General features: G+C 37.2%; 1 protein-coding gene across 1 annotated transcript in view; it reads right to left on the bottom strand.

Moving 5' to 3' along the window:
* Positions 1 to 2,616, bottom strand: part of anpepa (alanyl (membrane) aminopeptidase a) — a 44,104-nt gene extending 41,488 nt beyond the window's left edge. Inside the window, exon 1 of the mRNA XM_056461064.1 lies at positions 2,524 to 2,616. The gene's annotated coding sequence lies outside the window, so the exon portion shown is untranslated. The remainder of the gene's footprint in view (positions 1 to 2,523) is intronic.
* Positions 2,617 to 10,172: the final 7,556 nt, after the last annotated feature.

The raw sequence follows: 10,172 nt of genomic DNA on the forward strand, positions 1-10,172 counted from the left end.
AATTCTTTACATTTGAGCCTAGTAGGAACTTTTAGCATCAAAACTCTACATACAGCATGTAAGGCAAGTATATTGTAAGTAACTGTAATTAAATAATACCCTTAAAATTACTTTATCAGTGGAAAGTCACCTAATTACAGTACAGTAACTAGTTACTTGGTAATAGAGGTCTGCACAGGACTAATTTTTAGTGCTCCTGTGATGTTCCGCACCAAACCGCTCCTGCCATATATTCAGTCTTCGTTCACCCGCTGCCTGCTTAGAATAATTTTCTACACAACCTGACTGATCCTGCCAAATTCACAACTGTAGATTGTGCAAGGATTGTAGGCGAAATGTCAGTTTTGTTTGACCCTTTGTGATGAGTCATGAGTCCCGCCTTAAACCTGAGGTTTCAGTCTTGTGACCGCTAAAGGGTAAAACTTTGAGTCATTATTATATAGCACAAAAAGTCATTTTTTTTCCATTTATGTCCATGACGCATGAAAAAGACTCCCATACATCAGACTTGCCTGATGTGGGTTTCCTAGCTGTAAACTGACCATTTTCTGACCATTTTTCTTCACTTTGCTCTCCCGTGTTTGTAAAGCCCGCTCTGAGGACCGTTATGGAGATGATGTGTGAAAATAAAGCATGTGTGGAAAGCACTGGTCGTCATGTGTAACAGTCAGGAGCACTGGCTGTACCGGCGCTTAATAAGAATGAGGAAATCACAGATATGCTGTTCCGAAATAATGTTGGGGATCGGGAACGATGTATTGTTAGCCCTCCCACTCCCATTCAAATAACACCAGAGTTACGAACCGCAACCGCATTTTATTCAAATAGTTTACCCATGCCGCAAAAAATCTGGTCGGGCCCGGGGAATGCAGACCTCTACTTTGTAACTACACTCTAAAAAATGTAGTTTGTTGTTTATTCAAATAACTTATTTAAAATGAGCTAAAACAACACAATTCTTGAGGTTTTTGGGGGACAGCTTTATTGTTCAGTTCACTTTAACTTATTAAAACTAATTAAAACTAACAAATTAACTTAATTCTGTCATGTAGTCCCGACACAAATCAGTTTTTTACACCCAGCACTGCTCAGCTGTTTGATACTCTTTATATTTAATATATGGATTCATTGTAATATATATTATTACATTCACTGCGCTCATTCATTTGCTTATTCAAACTACTTACTTAAAATGAGCTGAAATAACACAATTCTTGAGATTTGAATTCTTTTTCATTTGTAAAAATATTTGCGTATTGCTGTACTGTGTGTATTAAGCAATGTGTAAGCGAGGCGCACAACTAAACTAACTTTAGATCTGCTATCAGCTGGTCTATTGCACAGTCTGCTTTAGTTCCTCAAAATAACAATGCGCCAACAGTGCTCCTTAACACTCCTCTTTTCTGGACCAGGAACACACATGAGTCCAAAAAGTGGTGCAATTGGATTTGCTATTTAAACAACATGGCGGAAAATGGGGAAATTAAGTCGAAACGACTTTTCTTATTACTTTTACTGTTAAATAATTACAATGGTCGGCGCAATAGCCTAGTGGTTAGCGTGCCGACATATGGTGCAGTAGCACGTCTGGGCGTCCCGAGTTTGAATCCCGACTCGAGGACATTTCCCAAACCTACCAACCCCATCCATCCCCCCCCCCCCCCCCCCCCTGTTTTTTTTTTTTCTCACTCCCACTTTGTTTCCTGTCTCATTACTGTCCTATCTAGTAAAGGCAAAAAGGCCAAAAATAAATCTTAAAGAGAATTAAAAAATAAAGAGAATTGTAATTGTATTTTCATTAGAAAACTAGTTATAATTTTTTTCACTGTAAATATTATTGAATGGAGACAGCTGGAGAGCCACATATTTTTGGTCAGAGAGCCACATGTGGCTCGCGAGCCATAGGTTCCCTACCACTGCTCTACACTGTAAGAATGCATGGTTTTCCAACACGAATTGATTAAGTTAACGTAACAAATTTAAGTGGATTGAACATAAAACAGTTAAGTTGTCCCCCAAAAATCTCAAGAATTGTGTTGTTTCAGCTCATTTTAAATAAGTAGTTTAAACAACGCTTTGAGTATAACTAACTTTGTCAGTGCAGTTCATACTGCTCTTAACAGGTATTGCATATTAATGTTTTGCATATACAAATTCAGTCACACACTCTTATACCTTTAAGTTGTAAAACAGCCCTTTCTTACAGGAAACGCTTGTGTTTTACAGAGCCGTAGAGCTTCAAGCTTCAAACATCTTCACCTGGAAGTTAGTTTAGGTAAGGAAATAAACAAAAACTAAATCTCTGAGAACTCTAAAGCAAGGAAAACCATCTCATGCATTGACCATATGCTGAATCACGCAGTCTGGAAAGTCATGCAGGAGCTCACAAACCCTTGCAGCAGTTTTCCTTCTTTTTGTCAAAACACTTCATTCCAAGTTCTTGCGTGAGGTAAAAGTCTAATCAAATTAAAGCAAACACACACACACATTTTCTCGACTAGAATGGAGTAAAAATGCACATACCAGATATCCATAAGGAAATTCACAGAAGTGTGTGAGAGTCAGTGTAGATGATGAGGCTGATGAGAAAAGCACACGCGCACACTCTCTCTCTCTTTTTCTCTCTCACACACACATGACCACATGCATACACACTCACACTGTCCCAGAGAAGGAGGAGCAAATACGAAGCTCAGGTTTTCTTACAAATACACACATCAAAACCACCCACAGTTTGGAAAGGTTTATAAGCGATTTAAGGGGAAAACATGACCATTTTGAAGGTACATGTTTTGCTTATAGTGCAAGAAGCTCTGTTGGGTTTAATTAGCTCAGATTGAGATCTCTTCTAAAGCCACAGTGGAGATTACAAGGGTGTTTTATACAGGAGAGTTCAGGAGAGTCCACCTATAGTGAAAATTACCTTCTCGTTTAATCTTCATCATGTGGTTTTAAGCCTTATTGGGTTTCTTTATTCTGTTGAACACAAAAGAAGATAATTTGAAGAATGCTGGTTGCTGACAGGGTGGCACGGTGGCTCAATGGTTAGCACTGTCGCCTTACAGAAAAAAAGGGTCGCTGGTTTGAGTCCCAGCTGGTCTAGTTGCCGTTTCTGTGTGGAGTTTGCATGTTCTCCACGTGTTCATGCGGGTTTCCTCTGGGTGCTCTGGTTTCCCCCACAGTCTAAAGACATGCGCTATCGGTTAAACAAAATTGTCCATAGTGTATGAATGTGAATGTGAGAGTGTATAGGTGTTTCCCAGTACTGGGTTGCGGCTGGAAGGACATCCGCTGCATAAAACATATGCCAGAATAGTTGACAGTTCATTGAACTGTGGTAACCCCTGATAAATAAGGGACTAGGCCAAAGGAAATTGATGAATGAATGGTTGCTGAAACCCATTGACTTTCATAGTACTGTAGGAAAAATGTACCATAGAAGTCGATGGATGTCAGCAACCAGTATTCTTCAAAATATCTTTTTGAAAGAAACTCAGTAAGATTTCAGTAAATGATTATAGAATTTGAAATTTTGGTTAAACTATAAATCTAAGAGATTTTGTCTATAGCCATATTTTCTAATTCATTAGAAATAAAAATTCTCATATACATCAAATCTACTGTTTTTCAACACATTCTTTTTCATCTGGATTTTACACACATGGAATTTACATTAAATTCATCTTTATTTCTATAGCGCTTTTACAAAGTAGATTGTGACAAAGCAGCTTAACATAGTAGCTCAACCCAGGCTCATTCTGAAAACGTACCACTATATACATTTCTGGAGAGCGCCAAATACATCCCAGGTAAATTTTTTGTTTTCGTGAATCCACAAGAGTGACTGACTGACTGACTGACTGACCGATCAACTGACCCACCCTCCTCCTTCCTTAAACCCAACCAATAGTGTTTTCAAAAGCACCGATTGATTCACTCATGCTATTCCCTAAACCCAGAAAAAGAAAAGCCCTTGCCTGATTTTACCACGTTTTTAGATTTTACCACATTCTCACCCTATTATTTACTTCTTTATTTTATTTTTTTGGCTTCTGTTTTTGTCTTACCTGCTTTCTGGAACAGTTTTTTTTACTGGACTCAAACCCTGTTGTCACGGTTCACTCATCTCTGTGTCTCTACCCTGCTGCCGTGCATGGCGAGATCTTGGACAAACTGGTAACAGCAGGAAAGCCGTGCATATGAAGGTAAGCGGTCAGCTGGTAAGCCTGAAAAGGAGCGGTGTCATACCGCCCCGCAGCGTTCGTTTTAAAGACGAAATTCAGCCATATATACCTCTGGCTACATAATTCACGATCTCTAAAAATGTATATAGGGCTACGTTTTCAGATTGAGCCTATGTTGAAAAAAAAGCCATCAGCCTTTTGTTAATTTTTTTGGGACCCCTGTGGGCTTTACTTTATATTACAGACACAGTAGTAGTGTCAGATGCAGCAGATTCATTTTATGGCACCAGGTTAAACTTTCAAAGTCAATACAGGCCATGACTGAACATTAAAGTTGGTCTCTGAGTGGGGGTCCCCAATTTTGCACCTTTCCAGCTGCAACCCAGTACTGGGAAATACACTCATTCACTCACATACACTATGGACAATTTAGTTAATCCAATTCACCTATAGCCCACGTCTTTGGACTGTGGGGGAAACCGGAGCACTTGGAGAACACAGGGAAAACATGCAAACTCCACAAAGAAACGACGACTGGTAAAGCTGGGACTCGAACCAGCGTCCTTCTTACTGTAAGGCAACAGTTCTAACCACTGAGCCACCGTGCCACCACAACTAACATTTTTCATTTATGGTTTAATGAAGAAATGAACACTGCATATCCAGATATTCATTATATAGCCCCTTTAAGGTGCATTCTACAGGTTATATACAGTAAATGCAACATTTCTGGCTCAAAAAAGTCCTATTTATTTAGCTGTTTGAATTTAATAGAAAGTCTTGTGTTCTCAGCATGCATGTGATAGTTTTTGTTGGCCAACAGGACACAATAAACCATTTGAGCTGAGATGCAGGGAAAGCCAAACAGATAGAGAGAACCAACATCCTGAAGGATACCTTCACATGCAGAAGTGAGTCTCATATTGTTTCAGGAGATGATCCAAGCAAGTGATAATAACTTTAAGCCCAGTTCAGATGGGAATGGTTTGATGACATTTACAAGTGTCGTTGCACTTATTAAAGAGTTGCGCCTCATGAAAGTTGGTGATCTGCCTCTGTTATATCTGCTGATGGAGTTGAGCAGCATCTCTTGGGATGTTGCCTGTAAAGAAAAGCAATTTCCTGCAAGTCCTGCTGTTATGTGTTTCAAACTGCAATAAGCAGAAAATCGCAGCTTTAAAGAGAGTCTTTAAGTGGCAAACAGGAAAGTAGAATTTGCTACAATTTCACAGATTTGCTTGAAATAGCTCAGCATGCAAACAACTAACATCTAGATATACTTCAGTGTGTTCAGTTTAGACCATGCAGGGTTTACATTTATATTTGTGGATCATTCTGAAGGACTTAAATGCCAGTTTAAACTAGCTTTATAAATATAACACACTACCTGACAAAAGTCTTGTCGCCTATCCAAGTTTTAGGAACACCAAATAATAACTTGACTTCTAGTTGATCGTTTGGTATCAGAAGTGGCTTATATGAAAGGCAAATGCCTCTAAATTATGCTTATTTTACCAAAATAAAATATGATCATGCCTTGATTTCTACTTATGTAATTAGGACAGTAAGGTCTGACTTTGCTGAGACAAAAGTCTTGTTACTTAACAGAAATAATGCACAGTATAGAATATAAAGTCATGGTGCAGTAGAAAAAGAGTTAATATTGTGTCTGACTCCTATGAGCTTGGAGGACTGCATCCATACATCTCTGCAATGGCTCAAATCACTCATTAATAAAGTCATCTGGAATGGCAAAGAAAGCGTTCTTGCAGGACTCATCAAGTTCATCAAGATTCTTGGGATTCATCTTCAATGCCTCCTCCTTCATCTTACCCAAGACATGCTCAATAATGTTCATGTCTGGTGACTGGGCTAGCCAATCCTGGAGCACCTTGACCTTCTTTGCTTTCAGGAACTTTGATGTGGAGGCTGAAGTATGAGAAGGAGCGCTATCCTGCTGAAGAATTTGCCCTCTCCTGTGGTTTGTAATATAATGGGCAGCACAAATGTCTTGATACCTCAGGCTGTTGATGTTGATCATTCACTCTGCAGATCTCTCATGCGCCCCCATACTGAATGTAACCCCAAACAATAATTTTTCCTTCACCAAACTTGACTGATTTATATGAGAATCTTGGGTCCATGCGGGTTCCGATAGATCTTCTGCAGTATTTGTGATGATTGGGTTTGCCACTTTTTCAAATGATCAACTAGAAGTCAGTTAATTGTCTGTTGTCTTACTGGGATATATTTTACTGTACATTTATAGGTTACTCATACAGTAGATAAAGGAATGATATAAAAACTGTATTATGCTGCTGTAGAAGTGGAAATCCCAGCTTTCATTTGCAGTTTTTTACTGTCAGGTTATTTATTAAACTCATATTATTATAATCACAATATTTATTTTAAATCAGTATATTATTTTGACTTTGTCAATTACAGATTTATTCACATTTAAAAATAACTTTAAGGGGACCTATTATGCAAAAATCACTTTTAAATACAGTTATGTGGCAACAGTCTGTGAAAATAACCAGCTTTAAATGGTAAAAATATATCAATTACATATTTTTGCAATCACACTTGATAAAAACACTGCAGAAACACTTTGATTGACATTTTGCATTTGTAGGTGTCATCAGAGGGGAAAGCCCCACTCATTAGTTCTGATCTCTCCCTCATTAGCATAGGACGTTAGTCTTGTTTGTGAACCTGCAAAAGAGCACAGTCTCCAAAATAGCACAATCAGGACCAAAAGCTAAAAGGGGCCGTTTCAAAGAGTTATAAAGCATTATTTGTGGGGTATTTTGAGCTGAAGCTTCGCATACACTCTCTAGGACGTCAGACTTATTTTACATCTTGTAATAGGGGCATAATAGGTCCCTGTTAAGTTCAAAAAGAACTGTATCTACAATATTATAGGAAAGTTTATATGTGTGTTTTAATTGTACATTTTGTCAAATGTTTTTCTTTAAGGTTCAGCTCTCCAGCTAGACATAGCCAGACAGGATGCATATTTCTATTGAGTTTCCTGTTCTTGGGTAAAGATGTTAAATCAATGTCAATTTTTGATACACTGAGAGTGTGTTCCTCTTTAAAACCACGGTGTATAGTAGAAAAAAATATTTAATAATGCATATTTAATGATGAAGCAATCAAACGAAGGAATTATTTTCTCTTGGCTTATAGCCATTGGTTGAAGATGTTTTTACAGCTCCGCTGAAGTGTAAAAATGTAAAACAGGACAAATAATGTACTTGGTTGTTAATGTAAGTTAATACACATACAAATAAATGACAAGAATTGGTGTTAAATTTAAATGGAAAATTTTTAATTTAGAAACACTGAATCTTATACATATTTTGCAGGACCTACGGACTTTCATTGTGTGGTCCAAGATTATTATGGTTAATTTAAAACTGCATACACACAAAGATGATCAATTTAAATACTTTTCCAATTTGACTTACTAAAATTTAATGTAAAAACGTAACTGCAGAGGATACTCTACTCGTGTAAATCCACCAGAGGCTGCTGTCGACTTACTGACTGACCACTAACCCCACCCACCCCCTTCCCTAAACCCAACCGACGATACTGTTTTAAAAAGCAAACCATAAAAAGAAAAGTCTTCGCGGCCAGCTGATTTTTACCACGTTTTTCAGATTTTACCACATTCTCACCCTGTTATTTACTTGTTTTTTGTTTTTTGGCTTTTGTTTTTGTCTTACCTGCTTTCTGGAACCGTTCTTCACTGCACTCGAATCCCATCGACGTGGTCAACTCCTCTCTGTGTCTCAGGTCCGCTGATGTACATGGCGAGCTACTGGACAAACTGGTAACAGCGGGAAAGCCGTCCATACGGAGGTAAGCGGTCAGCTGGTAATCGCAAAAAGGAACAGCGTCATACCACCCCGTAGCGTTTGTTTTAAAGACGAAATGCAGCCATATGTTCCTCTGGCTACATAATTTGTGATCTCCAGAAATGTATATAGGACTACGTTCCACAATGTTGGATTTTTATTTATTTTTTGTCCTTTATTGTTTATTTTACTTTGTTTATCTTTTTTTAAATTGTTTTACAAATGTCTGTTTTAAAAGTGTCAACATTAAATATGCGGCAATACAAATAATACGTAAATATGGTCATCTTTCAGCAATTTGCTTTAGCGCAATATTATAATTATAGCTAGATATTTCTTTTTTATAAACAACAGCTATGTTTCCATCCACCTATTTTTATGCGTCTTTTGGATATGTCAAAATGATGGCATATCGATGCGCATAAATTTAGAAAATGCACACAAAAAGTGTATGCGCATAACTGAGTAGGATAAACTATGATGGAAACACTTTTACCTTACAAATTCCAACATGCACATTAAAAAAATCATGTGATTTTGTCATAAGAGATCATGTGATGATAAAAATGTGTGTGAATGGACAAACCAGCAGGCTGAGCACATTATAAAGCATCTGAAATGTTGTTTTGGTCATTCGAAAACGCTGTAACCATTTTAGTATTAGTGTTGATATATTATTAATTACCTCCAGAACTGTCTTCAAATGCCTTCAAATGCCACCACGTGTTTATTTCGTGTCAATAGGTTTATTAACCAGTTAAACTCTAGTGCTATTTTGGGATTTCCGCCTGGATTTTGCCTGCCCAAATTTAAAAGCTTCCCAAATCCACATGCAGAGGTGTAAATGGTATCGTTTTAAACAAAACCCTTTGAATTTTCATAAAACACTTTTGAAAGTGTTTAAAATAACTCTATATGTTGTTTGTGTTATAATATTTTTATGTTATAATATTTTTGTGTTATAATTTTTTAAAAACTTAAATTTGAACGTGTACCTTTTAGGTTCTGTGTGGTCTAGCTTGCTGTAATTAATTTTGGTGGTTTCTGCACGTCTGTAATCATAGGAAAAAAAAACAATGTCTCTACCACAATCTATGCAAAAGTTCTTGTATTCCAACTGATGAGAGGCGCTATACAAGCCACAGATCATTGTTTTCATATTTCACTATTCTTTTTATTTGATCAAACATAATTCACTGTGTTTGGACCACGTCAGACATATAAAAGGATTACTTATGCACATCACCTCAAAAACAGAGGAGAAATGGCCCTGAAGCGCACAGCGTAAAGTAAGAGATGACAGCTGTCTGTGCTATCTGGGGCTGCTTATTGATCAGAAATGTATTGTTTTCACTTCTGCGCCATGGAAACACCGCGATTAATTCGACAACTGTTTAACATGAGAATATAATTCAGTAAAAAGAATGCTAGAACCGTATGAGCACCGGCAAGAGCTTTCATTTGAGCTATAACTTGTGTACATGTGTCATATATGAAAAATATGAAAATGAACCAATGTTCAATACCCAGCTCAGGTATCCAAAATACTGTGGATTTAAGTGTAAATAACTTTTGTACAGTAGAATAAAAACCAAAGTGATGCATATGTGCATAAAATATAGATTCTACACTTTCAAATGAAACCACTTAAGGGGGTCCGCGGAGTTTAACTGGTTAAATAAAGAAAAGATTCATGCAGCTTATTCTACAGCAGCAAATTCTGTTTTTACTGTTGATATTTGGCGCCAGATAAACAGGAAGTGACGATTTTGTTCTCTTTGACTCATTGGATGGAAACACTGCTTTATTTGCATGTCTTTTATGCGATATTCCAGTTTTGTGCATACATTTAATTTGCATTTTTAAGTGTAAACCTAATCATATGTTTCTGTTTGCATTTATAATACATTTGTATTATATACATTTTCTACAAAGTCATATTTTATCCCTGCAGTTCATATCTCATGTTTTATATTTGCAAAATTTAAAATATCGGTCCAGAAAGGTCCTGAATGTGTCAGAATGGTTAGACCCCAGAGCATTTCTATATTTTACTTGCACAAAAGAATTTCACCACTGTCATGAAAATGCAGAACATTTCGGCCTCTGTGGTTCATGGTGG

Source organism: Danio aesculapii, chromosome 7 (genome assembly GCF_903798145.1).
Source record: "Danio aesculapii chromosome 7, fDanAes4.1, whole genome shotgun sequence".
In the NCBI taxonomy this organism is placed as follows: Eukaryota; Metazoa; Chordata; class Actinopteri; order Cypriniformes; family Danionidae; genus Danio; species Danio aesculapii.